The 21283-nt window shown below is 39.6% G+C and overlaps 1 protein-coding gene across 2 annotated transcripts in view; it reads left to right on the top strand.

Annotated features, from left to right (window-relative positions):
* Positions 1-21283, top strand: part of FAR2 (fatty acyl-CoA reductase 2) — a 1505975-nt gene that overhangs the window by 478655 nt on the left and 1006037 nt on the right. The gene's annotated exons all lie outside the window — the stretch shown is intronic.

Below are 21283 nucleotides of genomic sequence, written 5' to 3'. Positions count from 1 at the left end.
TAAAGCACTTAATTTTGAGTAGCCGTATACAACTAAAAAAAAGGTGAATTTGCCATCCTGGACCCTTTTCAGCATAACTGGGGCCACAAGTTCAAGAGTGATTGCAATATATATTGACACCTTAGTGTATTCAACTAACCAGAATATTTTCTAGCCACATATCATTGCACTAATAGTCCTTGTGCCTGTCTGCATAAAAGTCTGGGGGAGGGTATCTGGAGAAAGTGTGTTACATATGCAAAAGGGCTGTGCATATGTGAGCACATATCCTGCAGTGTGTGCCTCCCATTTAATAACCGAACTGTAGCAAAGACATATTTTGGAATCTTTTCTGCCTGGTGACCATCAGATCTGCTTGTGATTTATTGCTCCATCTGTTTCTCACAAAGTAAGAGCTGTTCCTGGCAAAATTCATTCCCTGTGATGTGACAGCCAATCACAGAGGCCATCGTTTGAGTAGCCGTTAAGACTTTTCTTCTTATAACTGTAACTTTTACCCTAGTAGCTGAAGTTAGCACCCACATCACCTTAGAAAGCCCAGATATGCCCTCCCACAAATGCATGCAAGCTTACACATGCACTACAGAGTGCTTCCATCACTAGCTTGGCCAGGGCCAAGCTAATGTTTCCGGTTGGTCTGTGTCCATAATTATTGCACTTGCAGCTGGTGATTAGTTGATAAGAAACCACCATTCTTTCCGCCCAGGCTGGTTGTTCTTCTGTCAGCCATACATTCTAACCCTTCTAGCTCTTCCAGCACCCAGGCTGCTAGTTGAATTTGGGCTTTCTGGGGCACACTTATGGCTTTGTTTGTGTCATACTGTTTATGGTGGACAATACTTGCTCTGAATAGAGGTTTAGTCACAATTGTGTAACAGCCTGGGTTTAGGAAGAACTGTTTGAAGAGATTTCAAAGTGAATGGCCCACAATGATGTTCTCTCCACTGAGCACAGATTGGCATGAACCGCCAACAATGGGCTTCCCATCCTGTAGAAAGGGATGGTAACAAGCAGCCAAGAATGGTCTTTCTATCCTTTGGGGAAGAACAGGCATGAGCAGATGACAATGAAATTCTTCTGCTAGGAGGGATAGGAGTGAGTAATTAACATCAGCCTTCCAATCTAGGGAGAAGGGATTAGCGTGAGCAGCCAGCGGTGGTCTTACTGTCCTGTGAGGAGTGATGGAGGTAAGTAGCTGACACTGACCTTTCCATCCTGTGAGGAGGGATGGAGGTAAGTAGCTGACACTGACCTTCCCAGCCTGCTAGGAGGCATGGGGGTAAGTAGTTGACACTGACCTTCCCAGCCTGCCAGGAGGCATGGGGGTAAGTAGCTGACACTGACCTTCCCAACCTGCCAGGAGGGATGGGGTAAATAGCTGACAGTGATCTTCCCAGCCTGCCAGGCAGGATGGGAGGGAGCAGTTGACAATGGCCAATCCATTCTGGGGAGGAAGAATAAGAGTGAGCAGCTAGTACTTACTTGTCTATTCCAGAGGGAGGGTGTTGGCAAATTCCTACCACAAAAATGTTACCTGTCAGGAGGCCTGGAAGAGCAGCTTCATGCACATTGACTCAAGGGAGTACAAGCCTGTCAGAGTGTGTAGCACCATGGCAGAATATTCTTGGTGTGCAAAAGTGCACACCTGTACTTTGCTTAGCATAACTAGCTTTGCACCATGTTTTTCTTTTTTTTATCCAACAGGAGAGTACATTAGGAGTATCCATAGAGAACTCTACTAATCCCCATTAGATGACGCACACAATCCTCAGCTTTCACCTCTCCATTCTGGTGTTTTTGATGTGGGTAGAAGTAAAAAAGAATGGGCCAACAGTTGCTGTTAACATGGCAGTTGTGGGTTCAAAAATAATTAAAAAATAGTTTAGGGTAGATGCAAAAATGCTAATTCCCTGATTTTAATATATTAATATATAATCTGATTAAGTAATGGTTATAGGGTCCTAGGTATACATCTGGAAACTATTAGTATGTCTAGATTTATGATCAAAGCTGTGCTATATATAATTATTGTGAAGTCACTGGGAATTTGGACTCATGCTTTGAGGTAGTGTGTGTCACTGGAAGAATTATCAGTAACTAGTTTCTGGACCTGCATTGTCTGGAAAATGTTTTAGTCCAGGTTTTTTAAATTTAATTTGTGTTCCGAGTCTGTGCTCAGCTGAAAAGAAGTCACACGTATATAACTATAATAACTTCAGCACTGAATAAGTAGTATTTACCTTTAGAAGCAATGAAGTTTAGAATGCCAAGTAATCTATATTATAATTCTAGCTTCTTCATCTCGGGGTTGAAATTTCCTGGCCTTTGAGATAGCCTTTTAACTGCATACATGCAGTCTTTGTCTCTAGCCAAATGCTGTTATTTTCAGAAAATGCTAGATGATGCTAGAATGCCGATCATCCCCCCCCCCCCAATTTTTTGACTGTGCTTTGCAACAGAAATAAAATTAAATTCTAATATATTATCTTTATATTGTACAGATTTATTGATTAGATTAGGAAACATTTCAGGGAGTAACATTATTTGAACAAAGCTCAATTACATTTTATTTTGTTATGGAGTCTGATTACATTTCTAGAAATATCTTTCCTGAATCCATTGAAGCAGTCATTATTTGGGGATGCTTTACAGCAGAATAGACTGGAATGTGACAGTGTTTACTTCTTGCATCTATATCACCTATGTCAAATATGTGTATACTGAGCATATCTTAATAAGGGAATCATTTTGTGTCTCTGTAGAACTACCAGGCATTGTGTACAATGTTTTATGTACTGATAAAACACTAAGGTGTAAGAAAATTCTGGTCACAATAAGAAAACTTGCATTTCTTTTGCATTCTGCCATCAAGAATGTACAGAAGTATTGGTAGTCATAATAGGCACAATCAGGTAAGCAATTTACAGAAACATTTGGTCTTTTTTCTTGTGAAAAATGATCACTGCATAATTTTAACTGCAATCCGAGGTAAAGAGATATCTTACCATCATCTTGACAGCCTTCATAAAAGCGCAATACCTACTTTCAGAGTTATAGTGGAAGTATCTTTAGTGTAAACAGTACAAATGCTTTAATCATATTTTTCATATAGGTCCAAGTGCATTTCTTGTTAGAAAGTTTGGTTTCAGGAGTGGTTAAGACTCGCACTGAATCCATTAGCAATGCTACATATATGAGGTAGCAGCTATTGCTTCAGGCTGTGCTGACAAGAGCGGACAGACTGAAAATTTTCTTTAAGGACACAAAAAAAGGAAGGAGGCAGAATGAGCAAAAAAATAAATAATGCGATTCAACAATTCACTAAAAGCTGAGGTAGTGTCTATCACACACATGTGAATTTTATAATTACAGATAATTCTTCAACAGTAACTGTCACCGTGGTCCAATTTTTTGCATATTGTATTTATTTTGCTGTGTGTTAACTTGGTCTATATTATAACAGCAAACGCTTAAAATAGCGAACGCTGTATAATCGACCCTAAAATGTCAAAACGGCAAAATGCTGAACACACGGAACACTGATTTTGTTTCCCAGGGGAAAAAAATTGCTGCTCCATTTAAAATAAAAACAAAAAAACAAAATAAAGTGGGGGGGGCTTCACCCCCCCACCCCACCCCACAATGTGGTAGAAATGGCAAAGTCCCGAAAACTGCCCAGTGATATTTTTTTCCACTAGAAAAAAAAAATCGCTGTTGCGTGCTTTCAGGATTTTGCCGTTTCAAACAAAAAGGTTTGATTAAATGGCGTTTGCTGATTAAATAGGGAACCATGTTAACTTATCTAGCAGTTTACCATGCAGTTGTGCCAGTGATAGACAAATTATGTTTTTTTTTATTTTTTGCTCCTCATGTGTGTTTAACTAAATCCTAAAAAAACAAACTTACTGCCATTTTCCTAGATCACACACCCCTGATAAACTGAATTTCAAAATCTTTTCACTAAACAAAATTGCAGTTGCAGTAGTCTCCCATACAAAATTGCTTCTAGTGATTATAGATGAAAACCTTAAATTTGACCTGCATATTCAAAATAACATAAAAAAGGCCCACCAAAACTAGGAATGTTGTACAAGCATAACAACTTCCTTAACACTGCCATAGCCACTCTTGCCACAACCTATCTTCTCTGATCTCAGTTATGTGGTGCACCTATCCTAAAAAGCTTTCAGGCTACAGTTAAAAATAAACCAGATGCAAGCTCTAATTAGGTTGCAAAATTTGCCACCAACAAACTATACTGCAGCCATTACTATATCGTCCTTAATGCTTTGAATTGGCTCAAGCTGCCTCATCATTTAGATTACATATAGCTCATCTCCACAGAGAATGTTATTCACAAAGCTGATGACTACCCTACTTTTATTCCTATTCTCCATTCCTATTACCCTAACAGACTTCTTCAATCTAATGAGCAACATCGTCTCAGCATATATAAACCCCCAAGTGTCTACTCATATTCTGTCCAACTTTAAACAACTACTAAAAGACTACCTAAGTAAAAGCTGGCTCTGCTCCTGCACTACCCCAGGCTGAACTAGTCCCTCCCTCATTCCACCACCAGCATATTTGGACTTTGTTCATGAAGAAGAAATTAATAAAATCTATATTTTAAACAAAGATTAAATGTATTTTGTCTAGGCTGTATTATCTAGTCATATCTATTCCAAAGAGTGTACTTGTTCTTCTTTTGGCTTTTCCTGGTTAGGGGTCACCACAGCAGAACTCTGGTCCGCTAATGATTGGCAGTAGATTTTTTACGGGTGCCGAGGTGCCAGTTCGACGCCCACCCTTCAACGAAGGCACGTCCATTCTATGCATGTCTTTCAAATGTCACTCGATCGCAGGGCAGACATGCAGACTCCACGCAGAAGGCACTCCTGCCGAGAATCGAACGGGAGAACCTCTTGTTGTGAGGCAACAATGCTACCGCTGCACCACCGCAGCATTCCAAAGAGTTTGCTTAAGTGTGTTTAATGTCATCTCTATGCACTGCAACTTGTGAATACTTCTATCTATTGACTATGCTCTTTTTCAATGTGTTACAGCTGTACAAATATCTGCATTATGTAAATAGGTTCACACTGCATGAACTGAAGCTAAATGTTTACTTAGTATGTCATTCTTCTGTATCAGGCTTTGTAATAACTTTAACTGTAACCATTTTATCTCAGTCTAGAGTTTTTCTTATTATCCCAGTCAGACTTTCACAGTAAAGAAATGTAAAAAAAAATAAATAAAACTGAATAAATACAGCATTGTCTAGTGCAGGCAGGAGTCAATCTTCCACTATTAATAACACAAGTCTTGGGCACCTGCTTCTGACCAGAACATTCTAAAACTCTTGCTTTAAGATAAATTTGTAAATTACAATAGACTAGTTCAGGTGTCTCTTTCATGAAAGCTGTACTAATCAAGTCCACCCTTCTACCGCAGAGTTCATGCCAAGAAAATTGTTTGATTATCACATAGAATAAAAAAAATGTATAATTTGACTGATAACCACGTGGATTTTTAATGCTTGCCATGCTGATTTCCAATATCTGTGTTTTGGCAAGGTCTTTGGCCAGAGATTAGGCTAGAGTCTTTGGTTATTACTCACTACCAAATTTTGCTTTAAAGCCTGCAGTGATCAGTAGTTTAGCTAAGTACGTCAGACTTCCAATATTATCCCTTTCCATGAACTAGGCTTAGGCTGCAGTACCGTCTAGAGTCATACATTTGAAAACTTCTGCCTATACACAGTAGAAACTTTAAGAAATTGTGTTCTTTTATATATGAATTTAGCAAATAACTCTTCATAAAGGCAATGCACATGTACTTTATAATGTAAAACATAACCAACTAATTTACTGGTTCTCTCTGCTTCTTGACTTTCTTCACCCCCCCCGCTTCCTGTCTGCATCTTCCTACAGTTACACCTCGGTTCATTAAACTATATCCATACTTTCTTACTACACCTCATTTTTATTACCTCTTACATAGATTACATACTGTGTCTAGCCTACAACCCAAAATGTTACCCTGTAAACATGCTTGTATAAGCATTTCCTTTGACAGTCTCTAGGTTTTCTTTCAGTGGCCATAATGTGGGTGTCTATAGAACACTCCCACGAGGCCCACTATGTATAAATACAGAGGCACTTTGGTTAATAGTTGGTAATAACTTGTATTAAGCTGATGTACATCCTGAATGTCCATTGTCTTTATTCACCAAAGTTGTATCTGAAAAGGGTCCAAAAAGGTTAGTGTATTTACTATATTATCAAGACGTGTTAAGCCCAACCATGTTTCCTAAATGCATGTTGCAGGTTTGATAACCTGGGAATGTTTTATGGAGTATACATAGCCTTGGGAATGGGTGGTTAAACATTCCCAAGCTGCCACTTTCTGCTAGACACATAGGTGCCAGACTAGGGTTAAATTTCCAATTCCTCATTCACTGGTCCAGCCTATGCTTGAATTAGGTTAGGGAAGAATTCTGCTTGATATGGATGGGAAATCTGTTCCAGAGAAGGGGTAGTCTTTGAGGTACCTTTTCTTCCAGGATGTCTTATTTATGTTGCAGGTGAGGTATCCCTGGGTTGGGTAATTCTGGTGCTATTTGTTTTGCAAATGTGCAACAGGTCCATTAGTGGGAGATCAGAGAATACGCTGTAGCCTAGGCATAGATCATCTTATAGCAGTCTGTGGAGTACAGGGATAGGGCTTTGAGGCAGCCTATGAAGGATATGCAGTTTATGCCCCACATTTTTTTTGTGAGGAGCCTCTGTGGACAGTTAAGTTGTTGCATATGCCTGGTCAGGTACATACCAAAGGGGTCACTGTACTCAGTGATTGGTCTGATGAGTGCAGAGTACAGTGGAACAATTACATCCTTGGACCTAATAAAATGTTTTCCTTATAACTATATATATATATATATATATATATATATATATATATATATATATATATATATATATAGGTCAAAGATCAGGTTACTGTCTACATGGGTTCCCCACATCCCTGACCGCTGGATCTACTCTTAGAGGTGTGTTATCAATGGTGTGGTTTTCAGGCGTGGCAGTCTCCCCAAAGCATACTATTATGGATTCTTGGCACGGAGTTTTAGATCATATCTCTGGCATCAGTTATTTGTCTTTATCAGGCCTTCTTTGGGGATATTTGTGTGTTTGGGGGATTCCATGACTACACTCAGTTTGCAGTGGTCTGCCAGAAACCCTTGATATTGTTCTTTACTTCAGAGAAGTAGATGCCAAAAAGGAGCAGCCCCAGCACTGAGCCTTGAGCAACCCCACTCTTGACTGGCCTTTTTGTGAGGGTGAACTCTCCTATCCTAACTTCTTGAGTTCTGTCTGTGAGCCAGCTGGCTATCCATGGGGTGACATAGCAGTTTATACCTACTTCTGAGAGTCTGGCAACAATGCCTGTGTAAGGTATTGTGTCAAATGTTTTGGCGACGTTATGGTAAGCAGTATGTACAATTTTTCCCTCATCAATTACTTTTGTGACCTTCTAGAAGAACTCTAAAGAGGATGAATTGGCATGACTTGGCAGGGTACTAACCCTGATTAATCACTACTTATTCAGTCTCTTATTTAAATTAATATCGTTTGCATCTCTTGCTCATAATAGCTTGCTGCAACCTGCTGTTTTTGTATACTATTACACACTGTGTATATTGTGAGTACCTACTAGAGGGCTTTGTAAATATGTTTGACTCGTATCTGTTATGTTCCATCTGTGTTATCTGGAGCTTTTCTGCTCGGGCCTCTGCTGAAAATGGACATATATCCAGTCGGACTATCCCGGTCAACAAATGTAAATTAAATAAATAAAAGACCTGTTCTTGACAAAACCACACTTTAATGGATTCATTGTCTGAAATTTTCGTATGTCGTTTATTATTTTTGTGATCATTCTTTCCATAGCTTTACATATGAGACTATTTAGACTTACTGATCTGTAGTTATCCATCTCCATAGATGGTCCTCCTTTCTGCAGCAGAATGACAATTGCAGTCTTCCATTCACTTGGCATGAAGCTTGTCTGGAGGCTACAATTAAATGGTGATTCTAGTGGTACTGATAGGTTGTCTTTCATGCTATTAAGGCAGCATCCTGGGATATTGTTGGGGTCCATTGATTCAGGAGTTTTGGCCTTGGAGAGTGCATTGCGGAACTCTTCCCTAGTGATAGTTGGTGGAATTACAGCTGAGGGTATTTCCTGATGGATGTCTAGTGGGGAGGGAGGGTAAAATTGGAACTACATTTTTGAGCCATTGCTGTACATTGCCTTTGAGGTTGAGGACATAGCTGAATAAAGTCCTGTGATTGTCTTTGGTCTGGGAGGCTATTTTAACCTCAAACCTAGCTTTGGTAGAATTGATTAGCCCCCTGAGTTACTTATTTAGACTGAGAGAGTTTTAATCTTGCTGGGCATTGCACTTTCTAATTTTTTGCCAAGATTTTGTTCCTTTTACACCCAGGTAACTTGTTTTTTGAGTTTGTTGTGTGCTTTTTCCAGCTAGGTACAACTGTGTCTCTATGTAGCTATTAACATTATTGTGCAGGGTTTCCATGAAAAATTCCACATAGGCAGTGTTGTTCTCGAGGTTTGGGGGAGCTTGGAGTTTTGCAAAGATGTCACTTAACAGTAGGAAATTTGCCTTAGAATAATTCCTTTCTTGCACCCAGGAACTATAAACACATCAGTCCCTCAACTGAATAGACCCCAATAAGGTTCAGGTGTCCTATAGAAAAGCAGTACTGCACCCCCCGTCCCACACAAGTTGGCACCCCTTGGTGCTAGGCCAAACATATATATATATATATATATATATATATATATATATATATATATGAATCTATTACCTTTGGGGTTAGTATGACAAGAGGAAGTGATGATTTAAAGGAGTGTTTGGAAGGGGAAGGTGAACTGGTGTCTGCTCTTGGCCTAAGATTCCTACAAGTGACAGCCAAGGATAGAGGAAAATAAACTGTTCTGCAATATTGATCCTACTCAAACAGCTGATGCTGTTATGAGTTCACTACACCATGTTATGAGTTCACTACACCATGTTATGAGTTCACTACACCATGTTATTTGTATTGATCATTGTTGCAGAAATAACCTTTGGGAAGATTCCCAAAGTTCTTCTAACTCAGTGAGTGGGTGGTAGATTGTCTGGGGCAGACTGAGACCCTGCAGAATAGCTATTGTGAAATCTACCATGCCCTGCCTCTGGTTAGGATGTCTGTCCATCTTATAATGTTTGGAGAAAGTATGGACAGAAGACTAGATAGCTGCTTTCAGAATGACCTCTGTGTCAACATCTTGGATAAAGACTGTAAGCAGCTGTTGCCCTTGTAGAGTGGGCCTCTGTCTGTGAGGTGAAGAACTTAACCATTATGCCATCACCAACCCCAAGTGTAAAATAAGGGTTTGTATGCAAGTTAACTGTGTCTGTATAGAAATCCAAACATGTCTATAAAGGCTTCAGCTTAGAACTCCTCCTGGCTGATGTGATTGCAACAAAAAAGTACAGTTTTCCAGCTCATATATTTCAAAGGTGAAGTTCGGAGCTGGTTCAAAAGGACCGCAAGCCAGTTTCTCCAGCATGAACATTGAGTGTCATGGTGGTATTCATAAATTTACCATGGGCTTGACTAGCCTATCCCCTTTGAGATGGAAAGTACAGTCTATGGTCGGAACTGGCAAGGCATAATGGTCACAAGACTCCGAAGCCTCGAACTTCCTGTGAGTCACTACTCTTCTACAGCGCCTTAGGTGCAGAAATTGTTTTGTCAGTTAGTGACGCTAGTGCAGGGTTCACTGGCATGTCTGCTGAAATGACAGATGTGCATACACTGGAGTAGGCTAATCCTGCTGCAAGTAGATCTGTAAGGTATTATATTATCAAGGGCACCACTGCCATATTGGGTACCTGAGTAATCCTTTGACACCTGAGGGAGAACGTCTTCCATTTAGCCAAGTAGGACTTCCCTCATGCCTTTAGCACTCCTTTGAAGAATATGTATTCAAGGTGTAAGAGAGTCAGATTATGCAGGCTGTCAGCTTGAAAGTTTGCAGTTTGGCATGTACCAAGGATCACTTCAGCTCAGTCAAGAGGTACACTTGCTGAAGTAGAGTTACTGCTTCTTCCACTGTCATCTGCATCAGCAGGGAAAACCGATGCTGCCTCAGCCAGTTAGCAGATATCAGTAGCGTTTTTTTTGCTTCCTCCCTTGCTTTCTCAATCAGATAGGAGGATAAGCACAAAGAAACAGACTCACCCAGTTGAAAGAGAAAGCGTCCATTGCTGAAGCTTTCTTGCAAGGAGCTCTTAAACAGAAATTCCTTATCTGCCTATTTCTGAGAGAAGCAAAAAGGTACATTTCCAGGACACCTCACCTTTGAGTTAGTGTCCCTACTTAACATCCATTCTCATATATCTGCAATTCTCCTATTCAGCTGATTCACTAAAACATTCTGCTGAGATGAGATGGGGATCAGTCATACTGGACTTTTGGGCTTATCCATGCACTTGTATGGCCAGCCTGCAAAGAACTTGTTGTCTCTTGTTTCCTGATATTTGACATCATAGTTTATATATTTATTTATTCCATTGCTCTGCCCCCTGGCTGCTGTGCCTTTCCTGGCTCTAGCGTTGCGGTCTCCTACCGTATGTACTCTGAGGTCTCTAACACTATACTTCTGTTTTTGAATTGTGTGTGTGCTTGCTTTGCTTGACTGCCCAAATGTTGAACATGTGTGCGGTTGCCTCTCTGACTGCAAACACTTATTTGTAACATAGCGACCCAGCGTTCTGTTGCAGGAGGCGTTGTGTGTAGTTAGCTCTCCGACTGCAAACGCTTTTTCACTATAGCGCTTTGCATGTGGGTCCAGCGCTGTATTGTTAGTTGCTTGAACATTTCACTTCATGCCACTCGACTGAGGTACACAAGCTCACAGATAAGGTTTGCCACCATTTGTTTTTGTATGCAGCCTTTACTTGGCTACCAGAGTTATTTTTTATCTTGTTGGCTCATTCTATAACTAGTACGCTGCTCTGAAACAGTTTGCAAGCCCTGTTTAATCGCCTTTTTCTAAAATTATGCATGCTGATTTGTGATGTGTAATGGCTATATCTGCCTTAATTTTTTGTGTGGATTGCTCAATTTGCGTTAATTATTGGGCTAGTCGTAATACATATTTAATTGTTTAAGCGCTCTAATTTGGGACTGTGCAGCTGCCTGCTATGGGTATGTTCTATACCATTACTAATATTTTTGTGGGACTTGCTGTATGTGTTAACAGAAGTTTGGACTTGCAGTAAGGCGAATATCGCTTTTGGAACTGCGCTGATTGTACTTCCCTCACACTAGTGGGGTAGTAATCCTCCCAGTACAGTTAATCCAGTGTGCGCTGCTCGCAGCAATTGCCCTAACCACATAGGAATACTCATACAGAGTACCTAACCTGCTGTTGAATCATTTATTTAGAACCTCTGTTCTACACCTGCAATGCAATTTTGTCCTAGTTTGCTCAGCTTTTGTCTGCTAATTGTTTGACTGCTATTCAAAGTTCCATTGCACTTTTGTTTGTTTGTTTTATTTTACCTACCTATTCCTAGATTAGTTATGTTTTTTTATACTTGATAAGGTTAACCTAACTTAACTGAACTGCATTGTTCTTTCCAGCATTAACTGTGTATGTTATGACTGTCTGTTTCTCAGCCCTAAACTCCTGTACTGCCTGCCTCATTACAATTTTTTCTTTTTCTCCTTGCATGTTCCAGCTTGTGTTCCTGCCTACCCTCCTTCTCCTCCTGAATGCACCCTAACAGAGGCTCATGTTGAGAACCCACAAACCAAGGACATTTAAATCAACCTAGAATCCCATCTGGTCCCTTCAGGACATTTACAGAGAAAGTATGCTTATTGCTTATCTTTCCAGGACATTTTTTTAGAGAAAGTACCCATATTGCTTAAATATATATTGTAGTTCATAAAAGTAGTACATACTTTAGTAGGTTGCAGTTCTTGCCAGCCTGCCAGCAGCCAACTCTTCCCCTTCCTTATCAATTTAAATTATCCCTACTCCTCCCACACTTTACTTTTACCCTTGTTGAGCCTGATAACCCCCCTCCAGCCCCTTACTGGATATTCCCCGTAGGTGTCCCTGTTCACTCATCTTAGCTGCCCAATAGGTGGCACCCCCTTTACCTTTCTTGCTGTCTCTACTACATTTCCCCTCTTGGTATCTTAGTACACTTTCTTTCAGTGTTTTCTTTGATATCTCCCACTGTTCTCTCTCCCATATTCTCCCAGGACTACCTATCCTCTTCCTCCTCCACTTATTTCCCCATTCTCCTCAGACCCTCCCATACTATTCTTTCAGCACACATCTCCTCCCAACTCCATTTCACTGTCAGTCTTTGATATAAAATATATCTTTGCAATCTTACCTTCTCTCCTACTCTACTGATTGTTTTTTTCCTCTCTCCTTTGGCTCTTCCCCTACCCCACCCACCCCAGCACCTCCACCTTTATACCTCTCATTCCCCTCCCATGTATACTAATTAACCAATCAGAGTCCTACACTCGTTACCCACCTACTCTTCCTCCCACCCCACTTTACCTCACTCCACCACTTAACCTATCATAGTTCTTCTACTTGACCCTCCCACTCTTCCCCTCCATTATAGTTTCCCTTCTCATCACAGATTTTTCCCTTTCTCTCCTGCAAATACTTTCAACCCTATCCTCTTCCTAACACCCCATCCTTTTATTTATTTTTTTGTGCTGGCTACTCAACTCCACTACATCAATCTCTTCCACCTCTGCTTGCCAAACATGCCTCCCAAATTCCTTCATAATATCTATGTCCCATCATTACTACTTGTACTTCTCATTCCCCTATATTTTGCTACTTCCTACTCTCACAAAATATCCTTTTCCCTACCTCCTACACAAACCAACCCTTGTACTCATTCACAACCTTCTCTTTCTACCCACTACAACAACATATCTTCCACTCTTATTCCTCCCAAAACACTGTACCTTTTCCATCCCAAAAGCCTCACCACACCAAAAACGCTCACTCTGAAAATCTCCTCCCCCATAACAACCTCCTACTACTAAAACACAAAAGACAAAAAGTAACTACCAATAATGACCTTGTCTTATGTGGTGATATTCATCCAAACCCTGGCCCCTGCTTCACCACTAACAACTTCTCCCCAATCCCTTTTTCTCCCTCTGGAATACAACATAGTCCCCCTCCCACTTCTACCACTTCCTCTCCTAAACTCTCCTACTCTCTATCAATGCTCAGAGCCTAAATAACAAAATTCACCATCTTCATGCGTGGATTTGCCACAACCAACCAGACATCTTAGCCATTTCTGAAACCTGGCTAAAACCCCACATCACCGACTCTGAAATCTTACCTCCTGGTTTCCAAATCCACAGAACTGACCGACCAAATAAAAAAGGTGGAGGCTCTGCAATAATTTTCTCTAACCTTTTCTCCCTGATCCCTCTACAAATTTTCTCCCTGATCCCTCTACAAATTCCAACTCCTGAGTTCAAAAACGCTTAACTTACAGCCAGTCTCCTTCGACTAAATAAACATAAGAACATCTGCATTATCTCCCTTTATATATCCCCAGGTGACAACATAACCCTTGAAAATATTCTTTACTGGGCCTCAACTGAAATCAAATTTGAAACCTACATTCTAGGCGACGTTAACATTGATTGGAATAAAATCGACTCTCCTTCCCCCTCCCAATTCATCAACCTCTTTAACTTCACCCAAGTAATACACTCAACCACCCGGCCTAACAAAACAAATCCCCCAGGATCTACCATTGACTGGATCCTAGTCTCTCCAAACAAAATAACTCTTTCAGGCACTATCCCTGACACCTTCAGTGACCATCTCCCTACTTTCATACACCGCTCCACTAACTCTACCCAATATCTACACCACTACATCCACACTCGTAATCTCAGCAACTTCAACCCAACTATCTTCTCAAACATTCTTAAACATACCAACTGGCAGACCCTAAATACACTTCCCCTAGACAAAGCTGTAGAACAGTTTAACTCTATCTTCCTAAATACTCTGAACTTCCTAGCTCCTCCAAGAAACAAACAAGTCAAAGCTAACTCTGCCCCCTGGCTATCCAAAGAAACAAAACAAGTCATGCATCAAAGGGACAAATCTTGGAAGCTATACCAGAAAAATAAAATCCCTTCTTCCCTGCTCCAATACACCCAACTCCGCAACCTAGCTAAAAAACTAATCACCCTGGATAAAAAGAACTACTACTACAAACTACAGTCCAACCATAATAAAAACCCCAAACAGTTCTGGAAATCAGTAAATTCCCTTCTCCACCCAGGATCCAGAAATAACCCTTGCCCAGACCCAAGTAAACTGACTCAGATCTAAGCTCTCTCCAACAAATTCTTTACGGAATCTATAGCTAATCTTACCAAATCCTTCCCTAACACATACATCCAACTCTCTTTCTCTACTCCCAACCCCTCTAACTGTCCTCCCAGTTTCCAGCTGAAACCTGTTTCAACTATATTCATAAAAGACTCTTATCTAAACTAAAGCCATGCACTAATGCCCTGATAACATCCCTCCTCTTTCCTTAAATGTGCTGCGAAGGTATTGCTCTCCTATCAGCATCTTAATTAACATATCTATAAAAGAGTCATATGTTCCTATGCTTTGGAGATCAGCCTACATTCTCCCACTTCATAAAGGAGGCAAAACACAAATATCTCCAACTTTCGCCCAATTGCCCATCTCTCACCTTTATCAAAAATCCTAGAGAAATGCGTCCACCACCAACTCATGCCTTTCTTAATCCATAACCGCCTCCTAACACCCACCCAACATGGTTTCCGCCCTGGACACAGCACCATTACTGCCTTACTATCCTTCTTAGAAACTGTCAACCAAGCCAGGGATTCTGGGTTACTAGTTTCCACTGTACTGCTAGATCTGTCTAAAGCCTTCGACACCATCTCTCACAAACACCTTCTCTTTCATCTATCAAACCTTCATCTCTCCCCTGATACTCTATCCTGGTTCTCTAGCTACTTATCAGACAGATCCCAACCTGTCAAATGGAACAACTCTACCTCCTCCTTACCTACACCCACTGGTGTTGGTCCATCCTTGGACCCATGCTTTTCAACATCTTCATAAATAACTTTCACTCTGCCATCCCAGACACAACAGTCATCCAATATGCAGATGATTCTACCTTAGTCTGCCGCCTCCAACATTCCCGAACTACTGACAAAAACCCAAATAGCTTTTTCCACTACTGAGAACTGGTTGCACCAAAATCACCTCTCTAAACTCCAATAAATCTAAAATTCTTCTCTTTGCCCTCCAGGGCTTGCACATTTGATAAAACAGCATTCAAAATCATAAGCCAAACCAAGTCAACCATAGAGGTGGTCCCATCTGCAAAACTCCTTGGCATCACTATAGACGAGCACCTCAAATTTGATAGCCACATACAACAAAACATAAAGAAAACCCACCAAAAGCTAGGTATGCTCTATAAGAACAACTGCTTTCTCCAACTCCGCTAGGCATTCCTTAGCAATTACCTATCTTCTACCATCTCTACTATATGGAGCCCCTCTCCTTACTAACCTGTCTTCTTCCATCTCCACTAAACTCGAAATCTGCTATAATAAAATCTCTAAATTTGCTACCAAATCTAAAACCTCTTCTCACCATTGTCTTTCCCTACAAACTCTGAAGTGGCTAGAACTCCCTAACTACCTAGACTACCTCCAACTAACCACTGCTCACAAATTAATATTCTACCCTGAAAAATGCCCAGCCCTAGCAAACATCCTTCCGCCATACACCCCAAACAGATCTCTTAGATCTGAACACCAAAATTCACCATCCACAAACCCAATCGCCCTGCTGGCCAACTCCTTCTCTGATACTCTCTTGGCAGGAAATGGAACTCTCTCCCTTCTTCTCTTAGAACAACATCTAACACTGAAGCCTTCAAAATCCAACTCTTCTCTTACTTATCCTCTAAACATAAGTGCACCTGCTTACATCCTACATAAATCTATATAAATTCCCCTTGAACCCTCTACATCCTTTCTCTTTTCTCTACCCTAATACTATCTTCTTTGCTTCTCTTTTTCTCTCTCGATCACTGCTTGATCAAACTATATTCTACTCTCAGTTTATGTACTTTCTCTCTCTCTACTCATATGTAAATATTGTAAATAGCATGTAACCTTAGACCTTCTTCTCATACAGTCAAACCTGCTACTTGAAGGAAACTACTAAATCTATTGTATCTACCTTCCTGAATGATGTTTTTTGAAGTATACTGCATGTATTTGCTTTTTTACTAACTGTATTCAATGTAATGTTGTTCCAAATGTATATATTTTATTACTATCTTTTACACTATGTAACTTAGATTGTATTTGCTTTGCTTTTGGAGCTTTTCTCCCCGGGTGCTACGTTCTGGCCCAGTGGACTTCCCCGGTAATCAAACTGGAAATAAATAAAATAAATAAATAAATAGTTATGTTGTCTCTTATTAGGTACAAAACCTTTTGCCCCTAGATGGGTCTGAAAGCCTTGAAAGTCAGGCCGTCATCTGTCTGATGTTTGTGCACCTCCTGATTTAGTCCTTGGGCCTTCAGATTGGCTGTATGGGTCCCCTTTGTCCAAATCTCATGCTTTTGTGGTTAACATATGTGTTTTGGGGGTAACTCTCAAGGGTATCCCCATGTTGTACAGTTCTGGGTGGATTTCATCTCTCAGCAGAAGTAGTTTTTCTTAGAATTGTGGGCCAGATAGGAACTGCAGTTAGTATACCTGAGAAACAATTTGCAACAACCACTTACCCTTGTGATTTATTTCCATTTTTTTTAACTGAGAAAAGTGCCAGACATCCCTTAATTCTGTAAGGTGTATATTTGGGATAAGAGTCTAAAGGGCTCAGGTAGGAAAAGGGGTGAATTACAATACAGCCAGAGGATAAATGCAGTCACTGTTGCTCCCGGTCCTGATCATGGCCTTGTTAGCTCCTAGTCCTCCCTTTATACCTTTGCCTCTTCCATCATTTAACATGTGTTTCTCTTCGTCTGTTCCTCAAGTGTCTAGTATTAGTTAAAAAAGCCAGATTTTGTTGGGTAGTTCATAGTGTTCATAAGTTTGGATTCATGGGGTTGGATATGAACTTAGATGGCAGATTAGGTTAAATGCCCACGTTTACCCTGGTCTCAATGACAGTCTGTCAATTATGAGTGTTTTAAAACTTCGTTCCTATGTTGTGTGACTTATGTTTTGGGTCACTATTGGTGACTGAAGATTTTGTTTTTATGTTTTGTATGCTTTGTTGTTATTTATTATTTATATGTCTTGTAATATTTATATGACTTTAACAAATATATTTAAACCTGATTAGATTTTGGTTGGTTGTTTTAATCACGTGATGTTTTTTGGAAGGATATTTAAATGGGAATTGTCTTGTATTCAGTTTCTGAGAAATACTTTGTTACATTTTGACGAAAGCATTCAAATTTATTTTTTAATTAAAGTCATTTTATTATTTTAATGCAGCAGTGGGTTTTTCTTTGTGTTCCAGTTCGTGATGGTTGTATTTTTTGTTGTGGCTGTAACGGCTGTTTTACCAGTTCTATGATTTCATAGTTTTCCTCAAGTTTCTTGAAATCTCCTGCTGGAGAGGTCCAGTGAGTAATTTCTTAACAAGTGAGGCATTAGGAAATTGCACCATAGCATTCTCTCTCGGGGGCGGGCATGTTTCCTGTTCATAAACACTGCAGCAGCAGCCCGGAATGAGGCATCCACCACATCATAAGCACAGTTAATTGCATGTTTACCCACCTGCATAGCTGTCTGGGCAAGTTTGAGCAGTTTCACCTTTGGGTCTTCCTTGGAGAATCTTCCACAATATGTGCAACATTTTCTGGAGGACTTCCTATGACACTTTATTATATTGGTATGACAATATGACAATAATAGTCCTGAAGTCTAGGAGTGCTGTGGAGTAGTAATTCTCAAAGTGTTGCAAAGACTCTGCTGTCCTAGTGTTTGGGACTGGTGTTATGGACAAGAACCACTTTTCAGCGGCATCCATAGACACTACAGCAGGATCTGCTGCTAAATTTTTACACAGAGGCTTGTAAGGATCCTGTGCACTGTAAAAATAGATTCCTTGTGGGGGTTAAGTGTATAGTTGTATTAAAACCATCTGTACAACATGCTTCAAAAATTGGAGGTACTGCAAGTATGTTTCAGGCCTACAGACCCAAAAGGTCAGATATCTTCTTTGAGCCTCTAAGACCTTCTCAGATTCCATTTGAACTGATTTAGTCCCTCTGTAAGGTTAGGATCTCTTCAAATGAAGGTATTTAGGTGAGTAATCAGCAGATGGGGTGTCTACATCACCCAAATTTTGTCATAGAGACCGAGAGTGAGGAGATGTGAGATTTTTAAGTAAGCTTGTCCTCCCTTTTTGACTAAGTAGGTTGACCTGCCTCTTCTGAGGAGAAGAAACTGACCTTTGAACTGGACAGTTCATCTGGCCTGCTCTGTAGTATATGACAAATAGAAGAGCAGGTCCAGTGCCAGTCACTGTCGGTCTTGAGGGGAAGTCTTGATGCAAGGGTTGAACAAAGGAGACACTTTGTATTCTCAAGGCCTGCAAAAATGCAAATGTCTGAACTTTGGATGTCTCAGTCCTCAAGATAGTGTGAGAGGCTGCCTTAGGAGGTGGGAATCATGGCTGCAAATTGTGCTTCTCAGCTATTTGATTGTGGGCCTCCTTATTTAGAAGGGTGATGGGAATACCCTTGTACCCCAGAGTTACATGTAATCAGGCATTGAATGCAGATGCCTGCACACTGACATCCCAGCCAAATATAGACATAGATGCTTCTGCCAAGAAGGACATGCTGAAGGTTGATGGCATGGAATCCTTCTAAGGGACAAAGACAGAGGCTTTAGCAATAATGAATGAGATTAAGGTTAGGGGCTGTACAAGTGCTTCTGCATGACTGCCACTCTTCGGCATACAGGGACCAGCCAAAGCAGTGACAGTCATTGTTCTCTCACTTTTCCATCACATTGGGGCATGCTTCTCTGTGCTACATGTCGATTGTTTGGTCTCAGAAATATGCTGTCATCTTTGAGTTTTTTTGTATTTCAAGTAAAGGGGCAACAGAACTATTGAATAGGGATACACAAATTTGTATTTTAAAACAACTAAATTTTAATACTAAGTAAAATCAAAAAACAAGCTTGACCAAACAACATAAAATAAGCGAGCAGCTTTGGGGTAATCCACAAAGCACAGCGAGTGTTATGGAAACACTTATTTAATGTGTAAAACGAACCTCGGACACACCATAAACTTTTAAATGCACTTCCATTTACAGCATTTTTTGTTTGAGTAAAATACCTAACTTCTTCAGAAACAAGTCTTAGCTGTTCCTTGCCGATTTAAAACTTAACCTGTTACATCACATGACTACTTCAAATGAATTAGTTCCTTCTTAGAAGGTCTTTCCTAATATAAACACTCTTTCAGTTTATGCCATTCAAATTGTATACGGTCAAGTTAATCTTATAAAATATATGAATATATACAATGCATAAAGTAAATGCAATTAATAAAAATTTTTAAATACAAATAGCTCACCCAATAACCGTGTATAAAAACAGAGGTATTATTTATAACTTATATAGTTAAAAGTCCTTTAATACCTGTATAAAAATGTTAAAAATATTAACTATGACTATAGGGATAGAAATCTCTTTAGTACTAATTATGTTGAAGGGGTATATTAAAGGGGTATGTAACTATGCACATTATAAAACAATAACTTTATACTCTGAGTTCCTCATGTTTAGTTCATCTAAGTCACTTTAAAAGGCTTCTAAGCTTCAAGATGCTTGTTATAGAGTTTATTTCATTTAAACCTGGTGGACTGCACGAGTCTAATCTCAACTGCCAGATTAACTCTTGTTTTTCTAATAGCAGAAAAAACACCTACTCAAATTCATTCCTGTATTTTACTAACTGGCATCCCTTTCACCAAAAAAAGTCTGTAGTAAATAAAAAGACAGGTGGTGCGAGCAGCGCAAATGACTACTAGGGATACAGACTTTAGAGTAGAATGTGAAAACCTTAAAAGAATGTTCCTCCACAGGGGGTATTCCTTAAATTTATTGGCTAACATCATTTCATAATACCTCTGTTTGTTTTTATACATGGTTATTGGGCGAACTATTTGTATTTAAAATTTTTTATTAATTGCATTTACTTTATGCACTTTATCCATTGTATATGTTCATATATTTTATAAGATTAACTTGACCGTATACAATTTGAATGGCATAAACTGTAAAGAGTGTTTATGTTAGGAAAGACCCGTTAAGAAGGAACTAATTTAATTTGAAGTAGTCATGTGATGTAACAGGTTAGGTTTTAAATCAGCAAGGAACAGCTAAGATTGGTTTCTGAAGAAGTTTGGTATTTTACTCAAATGAAAAACATTGTAAAGCTAACAGTGTGTTGGAAGTGTGTTTAAAAGTTTATAGTGTGTCTGAGGTTCATTTTACACGTTAAATAAGTGTTTCCATAACACTCGCTGTGTTTTGTGGATTACTCGAAGCTGCTCGTTTATTTTAAATTTTAATACTGTGATACTGCCATTTTAGTTTCAGTTCTTGAGGCATGAATTATAATTTTAAAAGAGAGGAGATGGCATAATTAAAATTAAACTGATTTAACTTAAATTTCTTAGGTTGCATACAAATGGAGAACTTGTTTGTCAAGGCTGTTAAGCAAATCAAATGCAGATGAAAGGGAATTAACATATAACCAGTTATTAAAAAATCAAGTGCAACTGAGAAATACCAAAGGTGGTTGGTAGATGTAATCATTGTATTAAACCAGTTATAATTAAATGATTAGATAAATGCTATATGTGTGGTTCACAAATGTCTTTATGTACTGAAATATTCCACAGGCTGTTGGTTTCAGATAGTACTTGTGCTCTTATTCCTGGCCTACAGCTTTTGGTATGACTAATTATTTCCTTAATCATGCATAATTTTCTGAATTTTTTTATGTGATATGAAATGTATCACTCATTGCCCACTAGCATGCTTCTGTGAAATCGAGTACAATGACAAATCAAGTAAGACTATG

The sequence above is a fragment of the Protopterus annectens genome, chromosome 11.part0, assembly GCF_019279795.1.
Source record: "Protopterus annectens isolate FY-2018-M chromosome 11.part0, PAN1.0, whole genome shotgun sequence".
NCBI lineage: Eukaryota > Metazoa > Chordata > Ceratodontiformes > Protopteridae > Protopterus > Protopterus annectens.
Note: the sequence above shows the minus strand (reverse complement) of the source record. Positions and strands in the feature narration are given on the sequence as shown.